General features: G+C 39.0%; 1 non-coding gene across 1 annotated transcript; it reads right to left on the reverse strand.

Moving 5' to 3' along the window:
- Positions 1 to 4,990: 4,990 nt before the first annotated feature.
- LOC128563041 (small nucleolar RNA U13) lies at positions 4,991 to 5,094 on the reverse strand. The gene has a single exon (XR_008373708.1). It is a non-coding gene; the product is annotated as a small nucleolar RNA U13 (small nucleolar RNA).
- Positions 5,095 to 8,667: the final 3,573 nt, after the last annotated feature.

The following is an 8,667-nucleotide window of genomic DNA, read 5'->3' on the forward strand; positions in this document are numbered from 1 at the left end:
GCAATAAAGTGAAACTCTGTCTCTACAAAAAAAAAAAAAAACCTACCTATTTAGTGCTCCACTGCCCTTCATCCTGATAGCTCTCTTCCTTGAATGAAAGACCACCTGTTTAATAGAAACATGAGACTGACGTCTTCTCACTTTTATATGCACACCCCCAAAACTCCAATAAAAAGACCTTCAAAATTCAGCTCAAGGTAAAGCCTATCTACCTCAATAAAGGCTGATACGGTGTGGTCTCTCAGGGTCAAGGAAAGGAAACTGTGTGTGTATAAATTTATAGGGCCTTCCCTCCTTTTGTCTGCCAGACCTGTGCAGTCAGGTAAAGTCCTTTTTGGGGGGAACTCCTAGTCCACTGGGCAGCAGCTCCGTGCCAACCTGGGTCACTACAGATACTACACCTTTTTCCTTTATATGAGTACAGCTAGGAGAAAAACTACATGCCTTCAACTAACTGCCTTTTAGAAATCATCCCCAAAGTTTCAGTGTTTTTTTTCATCATTTTTTATTGTAAGAAAATACACAGTTTGAAAGTGTGAATAATGCAATATTTATGACCAAACTGGCTAGTTTTTTTTTTTTTAACTTACTATTTACTTGAATTTCCTTTTTCTTTTCTTTTCTTTTTTTTAGAGACAGAGTCTCACTCTGTCACCCTCAGTAGAGTGCTGTGGCATCACAGCTCACAGCAACCTCCAGCTCCTGGGCTTAGGCGATTCTCCTGCCTCAGTCTCCCGAGTAGCTGGGACTACAGCCGCCAGCTACAATGCCCGGTTATTTTTTTTTTGTTGCAGTTTGGCCGGGGCTGGGTTCAAACTCCCCACTTCCCCACCCCCAGTATATGGGTGGAGCCACAAGCGCTGCCCATCTTTTTATTTTCTTCTGCTTGGTCAATTCTGTTATGGAGAGATTCCAATGTACTTCTCAATTTGTCAATTGAATTCTTAAGCTCCAGAATTTCTGCTTGATTTTTTTTTATTATGTCAAATCTCCTTGTTAAATTTCTCTGATAGTCTTCTGAATTCCTTCTGGGTTGTCTTTAAGTTCATTGAACTTCTTCAGGACAGCTATTTTGAATTCTCTGTCTGAAAGGTCACACATCTCCATCATTCCAGGATTGGTCATTGATACATTATTTAGTTTATTTGATGAGTTTCTTTTCCTGGATATTCTTGATGCTTATGGATATTTGTTGATGTCTGGGCACTGAAGAGTTAGGTATTTATTTTAATATTCACAGTAAGAGCTTGTTTGAACCCATCCTTCTTAAGAAGGATTTCCATATATGCAAATGAAATTCAGTTTTTGGTGTAAATCTTTGGTCATTGCAGCTGTATTACCACTGAGTATGCCTCAAGTCCAGCAATGCTGCTACTCCTGCAGCCTTCTGGAGGTACCATCTTGGTGGACTTAGGTAAGATATGGGAGAATTCTCTGGATCTCTCACTCTCTCAGCTGGGCTGCTGGAGTGGGAGAGGAGCAACATGGGCCATTTCCTCATGTTCACCAGCACCAGGTCATACCTAGAAGACAGTCTAGTTGCACCAATGATGGTGAATACTGTATGAATACTGGCCCAAGGTGGGACTAGAAGCGTCACATAGGAGCTAAGGCCCTGACTCTGAGTCTTTAGGAGTCTGCTTGCTACTTTATTTTATGTGTCTGAGCTGGAACTTAAGTTTCAAAACAAAATCCTCTGTATTCTTCTTTTTCCTTTCCCCAAGTAGAAGATGATGCTTTCTGAGCTGCACTGCCTGGAGTTGAAAGAGGGGTGACAGAGGCTTGGCCATGCTGCTTGTGTCTCACTGGATCATAAGATCCCCCAAGTCCATTGGCTCTGGGCCAACACAGCACAGGAGTTGCCCAAGGACAGTAGTCTTTGTGGCCCGACTGCTTATGAATTTAGTCCAGGCCCCATGCTGCTTTTTGTCATCAGGTGGTGGGGTTCCCCCTAACCAGATTTTAGGGAAGAGGATTTCTCTCTGGTCAGGCCGGTCTAAATGTTCCCTCATGGGCACCAGCAGAATTCTACCCTGTGCTGTGATCCCCTGTGCCAGGGTGGCCCTGAGTTTCTGTGAAAAGCCCCACAATCAGTTTATTCTCTCTCTCCCAGACACGCAGGTTCTCTGTCCACTGGGCACACTGGAACAGCACTGGGGTGAGGGTGTGGGGTAGGTAAGGCAGAATGTCTCTTCTTTCCTTGCTAAAATGTTAAAGTCGAGCAGTATGATCACTCACCTGATTTCTGGTTCATCTGAAGGTTCATGTGTGCCTGGATAGTTGTTGAGTTTAATGTTAATGGAATGAGTGGGAGGATGGCTACAGGTTTCTATTCAGCCAACTTGCTCCTCCTATTTCCTTCTCATCATTATTTCTAAGTCTCTGGCTTTCTCACAAACCCCCACGTCTGTCTTCTCCACTTTTCATTAACACATCTTCTGGTTGTGCCCATTTATTTTTTCCTCTTCTCACTGCCCCAATTAAAATCCCTTCTTCTGCTGCTTTCTGAATCTGGATTATTTTTTGGCTTTGTCAGTTTAGCTTCGCATTACAATCTGACTTCCTGAGAAAAAAGAAATGTCAAGTTATTTTTTCTTCCGCTTAAAATTAATTGCCAATATGCTCTTCAGCTTTGAGTTAAACGACCATGGAAGCCTTTTAGGACAATGTCTCACACCATCCTGTATGATTTTTCTTGTTTTGATTTTTGGGTCCCTCAAAATGTCACTAAATATTAATTCATGTGAAGTAGTTTATAGTTTCCATCCTCAACTTCAAACTTAGGGAAAGACCAAAGGCCTATGGAGGAGGGGACTGGGAAGAGCTGATGCTCTGTGCACTTGTCAGTGAGTCCTGGGACATCGCTGGAGACCCAGCAGGTGTCAGGCCATTTGGTGGCAATTAAATGCTACAAGCAAAGTCACAACGAAGAAAAGAACATGAGTTTCAGGCCTGGGAGCCAAGGATGTCTGGGAGGGAGGTGGGGAGACCTACATAAAGTTAAACACTGAAAAGTACTGTGAGCAAAGCAAAGTAAATTTTGTGCTCTGCCCAATCCAATATGTTTCTCCCCAAAATATAATGTGAAATCAATGAGAATGGGAATTAGGACCCATGCTGCTTTCTATCCAGGCTTCTGAGAATGTAGTAAATGTTCAGTAATTGGCTAATGGATGGATGGAAGACGAAGGGAAGGGAGGGAGGGAGACAGGAGGCTTTCTCCCCCTTTCAAGTTGGCATTCAAATTTGAGGTGAAATTTGGTGATCTTTTTAAAAAACAGGAAAGTAATTTGGACTGTTGCTATCTTCTGATGACTTAATGTTTTTCCTACAATGATTCTTAAGTGAATATTTCATTTTTCTTTATTATAATAATATCGTTTTCTATTTAATTCATGTATTCATTTATCTCAATACACTTAGACACTTTGTTTACGTATTTTTCTTTTTTGGCTCCTGATTTTTTTTAAAATTATTTTTATTCCATTGACTTTTTCATTTCAAAATATTAGTTAAAGGGGTACAAATATTTTTGTGACATGCATATCTTATATAGTGCTTAAGTCAGGGCTTTTGGTATAATCACCACCAGAATATGTTCATTGTACTTGATATATAAGCCTCGTTCTCCCCTCTCCTTGGTTTCTCATACCCTTCACATTGCTTCGTGCCTATGTGCACCCCACTATTAGTTCTTACTTATTTGTGAGAAATATGTTGTTTGGCTTTCTATTCCTAAGAAACTTCACTGAGAATGATGGTCTCCAATTCCATCCAAATTGCTACAAATGACATTATTTCATTCCTTTTTATGGTTGAATATTACTTCATGGTGATATGTATGTGCAACTTACTATGTTAAACTATTTTACATTTTACACAAACTTTATGTCCACCTGTATACACACATACACACATACACAGAGGGTGACAAAAAAGTGTATACACATTTTAAGAAAAAAATACTGCATTAAAATTGTAATACTCAATTCACATTTGACTTCTGTAATTACAAGAGACACAAGATACAATATACAAAATAACAAATATTATTGGTATATATTGAGTATTACAATTTTTTTTTTTTTTGAGACAGAGTCTCAACCTGTTACCCTGGATAGAGTGCTGTGGCGTCACAGCTCACAGCAACCTCAAACTCTTGGGCTTAAGCGATTCTCTTGCCTCAGCGTCCCAAGGAGCTGGAACTACAGGTGCCTGTCACAATGCCCAGCTATTTTTTGTTACAGTTGTCATTGTTGTTTAGCTGGCCTGGGCCAGTTTTGAACCCACCAGCCTCGATATATGTGGCTGGCTCTGTAACCACTGTGCTATGGGTGCCAAACTGAGTATTACAGTTACAATGCAGTATTTTTTTTTCTTAAAGTGTGTACACACTTTTTTGTCACCCTCTGTGTGTGTGTATATATACACAATATTTTCTTTATTCACCTGTGAGTTGAAGGGCACTTAGGTTGATTTCACATCTTTGCAATTGTCAATTATGCTGTGATAAACTTTTGAATCCAAGTGTCTTTTTGAAAATTATTTTTCTTTAACCATTTGTTTATAAGAATTTTCCAAAAGTTACTTTGGATATATACCTCAGGCTTGCCTGTACATTTACTCATTCTAGTAACATACCAAAATAAATATTTGTTTTGGAAGAATATTATCTTTTGAGATTTAATTCTGGGAGCAAATAGTACTATTGACAACAGCTTAGTATGTGTAGCAGTGAGTGGCCAGACAGACTCAAGTCTTCTGAATGCAGTTCCTTCAGTTATTTTATTGATGTAATAGTCTATCTTCCTTTTGGTTCAATTAATTATATTTTTATTTTTATTTTTATTTATTTATTTATTTATTTTCAGTTTTTGGCTGGGACTGGGTTTGGATCCGCCACCTCTGGCATATGGGGCCAGTGCCCTACTCCTTTGAGCCAAAAGCGCCACCCTTTATTTTTATTTATTATTATTATTTTTTCTTTTCATGTCAGATGGGTAATGTGACGACATTATGACAAGATTGGTGGGAGGCACATCTCACACATGTGCATGAAAACCCAATCATCACACTTATGAACTATAAAAGGATCCCATTAATTATATTTTTAGTTTATAAAATGTGTTTTTCACTTCTAAGAACTCTCCTTTTTCTTTTTTTTTTTTTTTAGAGACAGAGTTTCACTTTGTCATTGGCATCATAGCTCACAGCAACCTCTAGCTCTTGGGCTTAAGTGATTCTCTTGCCTCAGCGATTCTCTTGCCTCAGCCTCCCAACACTTCTAAAAACTCTTTTCTCTGATTGCTCATATTTCTTGGAAGACCACCTTAGTTTATGAATACAAGTTTTCATCAAATTTCACTGAGAACATGAATTAGACTTTTTTTGGGGGGGTAGGTTGCTCTGTTTTTCACCTTCAAGTTTAATGAGGGATACTTTTCTCTGAATACACAATCTCCTTGTTACTCTCCCAATTGTGTTGAAATACTGAGGGTTTTGTTTTTTGGTTGTGAATGATTTGGGTAAATAATGTTTGTTTTATTCAGACATAAAGACCCCAAAAAGGAGAGAAAAAGGAGACTGATGTTTTTGTACCGAAAAATTTCTTTGATAATTTAGAAAGCCAATTGTTTTTGTAGGATTGAGATTAAACAGTGTACAATAGTTACAGGAAAAACAAGCCATCACACAGGAAAAGACGCTCCCAAAGGGAATCTCAACTGATAGTAAAAGACAGCCTTATTACTGCCTGGAATATATTCCCCTTACTATTGTTCTCTATAATAGGCTGACCCTTCTTCCTTGAGTAACTAATTTACTCTATGAAAATACCATGTTTTCCCTTTTTAGAGGAGGAAAGATTTCTTTCCTCACCCATGGCTAGGTTCATGACTGAGGTATCTATGACAAAGCATGGATTAACAAAAAAAGGTATACAAATTCTCTTACTGGAAGCTTTATGTGACGCAGGAGCCGTCATATGGAAGCACATAGCTGAAGAAACAGGGAAACCTGTGTATTTTTATTCAGGTTTAATTATATGTGGACAGTCGTTGGGAAAAGTGTGACCAGTGTCAGGGCTTAGAACACAGTGCCCCAAAATACAGCCCCTTGAGCATCTATACATGAATAGCAGCATACTCAGTCTTTTAAGCTAAATAAAATCGAGAAAACTGCAGAAGAGAGAATTTCTCTCTGACCTTCTCCTGGCCCCTTTTTCCTGAAGCAGACCATGGAAATTCTTCTTATTCTTCTCCTTTGAAACAGGCCTTAAAACCTAGGAAGGTCACTGTCTAATGTTCTCCCTCCCTTTTTCCCTGATGACACTCATATGGCTCTTGGAAGGAAGAAATGTCACACAGAGACACAGAAAAGAATCTGAGCAAATCATATTTGCTAAATTCACCCCTGCTTAATATTATTAGATTATAACCTTTTGTCACCTAATTATACTTCGGCTTAACTGTCATAAAAATACACAATTCTCCCTGGGTCTTTGGGTCTTCATTTCAGAAGGATCCCTCATCACTTAAAACATGTATATTTTTGTTAATTTGTCTTTTGTTACAGGGGTCTTAGTCATGAAACTTGTGATGAGTGAGGAAAAGATACTATTTTTTCTCCCCTACATTGGACAAGGGGATATGATCTAATAGCAATAAAGTGGGGAGGGACTTAGCAGGACCTGTTTGTTCAGATTCTTCTTGGTGTCTCCATGTTTTTAGAGATAAGGATGTTTCTTTCCTCTTAGATGAGAGTCTAATCTCTGCTTCAGGGGGAGAAAGCCAAGGAAATCGTGAGAAGCAGATCTTCCTGCGTCTGCTGTTTTCTCAAATACCAAGTTGCCCTATTTGAGGGTAGCCTGTCCTGACCCTCAACTCTCTCCTTTCCAAGCATTGCATTATAGAAATGGAAGACTGATGAATATTGAGATAAGATCCACATTACTATTTTGCAACAAGTTTACAAAAACTTAATAAAATTTTTATGGCAGATGGGGCAAAGGGGAGAAACACATGCATTTAATCTCCATGGAGGTCTCTTCCATTTTGACATGTTAGACAGTGAGCACTGCAGAGCCCTCAGCCTGTAACGATGCCTCCCAAACCTCAGTACTAAGAAACTTGACTAACTCTAGCATGCTGTCCAGTAGCTTAAGGCCACGTCCATGGGAGGACCCCAGCACTAATTAAAAGATGAGCCTGAGGAAGCTCAGTGTTGCTAGGAGAATTTACTTTTTGTGCCAGTCAAAGCTTGGTGATAGATAAGCCTCTGAATTCCGCTTAGAGTGGTTGCTTGAGAAACCTTGCAGTGTTAAATCTTTTTTCTACTCCTTAAGAAGTGAAAAGAAGGTCCCATTGCCTCAAGGACCCAAGAGCTGTTTCTTTGATGAAAACCTTCAGACAGGTAACACTTGCTTTCTCTCCCAGTTGCTGGGGAAGGATAAGGGACAGCTTAGGTGGGTGCTTTGCTTCCACTTGCAGTAATAAAAATAGGAGAAAGTTATCTCTCCTCTGGACAAATGCCAATTCACAAATCCAGATGGCCTAGTCACAATGACTAACCCTCCTTAAAACCATTCAGTGCTTCTTCCTTAGCACACCCAGCCTTTAACTAGAATCTACAGATAACTCAAATTAAATAATAATAAAAGAATAAATAACCCCATTTCTTTGTGGGCAAGAGACTTGAACAGAAACTTCTCTGAAGATGACAGGTGAATGGCCAACAAACACGAAAACATGCTCATCACCTTTAATCATCAGAGAAATGCAAATCAAAACTATTTTGAGATACCACCTAACTCCAGTAAGATTAGCCCACATCACAAAATCCCCAAACTGCAGATATTGGCGTGGATGTGGAAAGAAGGGAATACTTCTACCCTACTGGTGGGTTTACAAACTCATATAGCCTTTTTCAAAAGAAGTATGGAGAATTCTTAAGGAACTAAGAGTTGACCTATTGTTTGATCCTGCAATTCCATTACTAGGTATCTACCGAGAAGAACAAAAATAATTTTACCACAAAGGCATTCACATCAGAATGTGTATTTCAGCCCAATTCATAATTACCAAGTCATGGAAGCAGCCGAAATGTCCACCAACCCACAATGGATTAACAAATTGTGGTATATGTACCCTATGGAATACTATGCAACCATAAAAAGATGGAGACTTTACAACTTTTATGTTTACCTGGAGGGAGCTAGAACATATTCTTTTTAGTAAAGTATTTCCAGAATGGGGGGAAAAAGTATCCAATGTACTCAATACTGTTATGAAACCAGTATATAATCCCTTACATTCATATGAATGATAAAACACAAATATAATCCAGAAAGAAGAAAGAGAGAAGAGGGAGAAGGGAGAGGAGGGGGGAGGGCGAGTGGAGGGAGGGTATTTGGTGAGATCTCACCGAATGTGCACAATGCAAAGGTACATTTCAAAACAACTAAGAGTGTATTATAAATGTCTTAGCACAAAAAATAAGTAACTGAAATGATGGTTATGTTAATCAGTTTGATTTAAGCATTCCACATTGTATACCAAATCATCACATTGTACCCTATAAATGTATACGGTTATGATTTAATAAAAATTAAGTTAAAAAAAGAAAAAAGCTTGATGCCTGTGGCTTAAGCGGCTAAGGCACCAGCTACAT

Source organism: Nycticebus coucang, chromosome 12 (genome assembly GCF_027406575.1).
Source record: "Nycticebus coucang isolate mNycCou1 chromosome 12, mNycCou1.pri, whole genome shotgun sequence".
Lineage (NCBI taxonomy): Eukaryota > Metazoa > Chordata > Mammalia > Primates > Lorisidae > Nycticebus > Nycticebus coucang.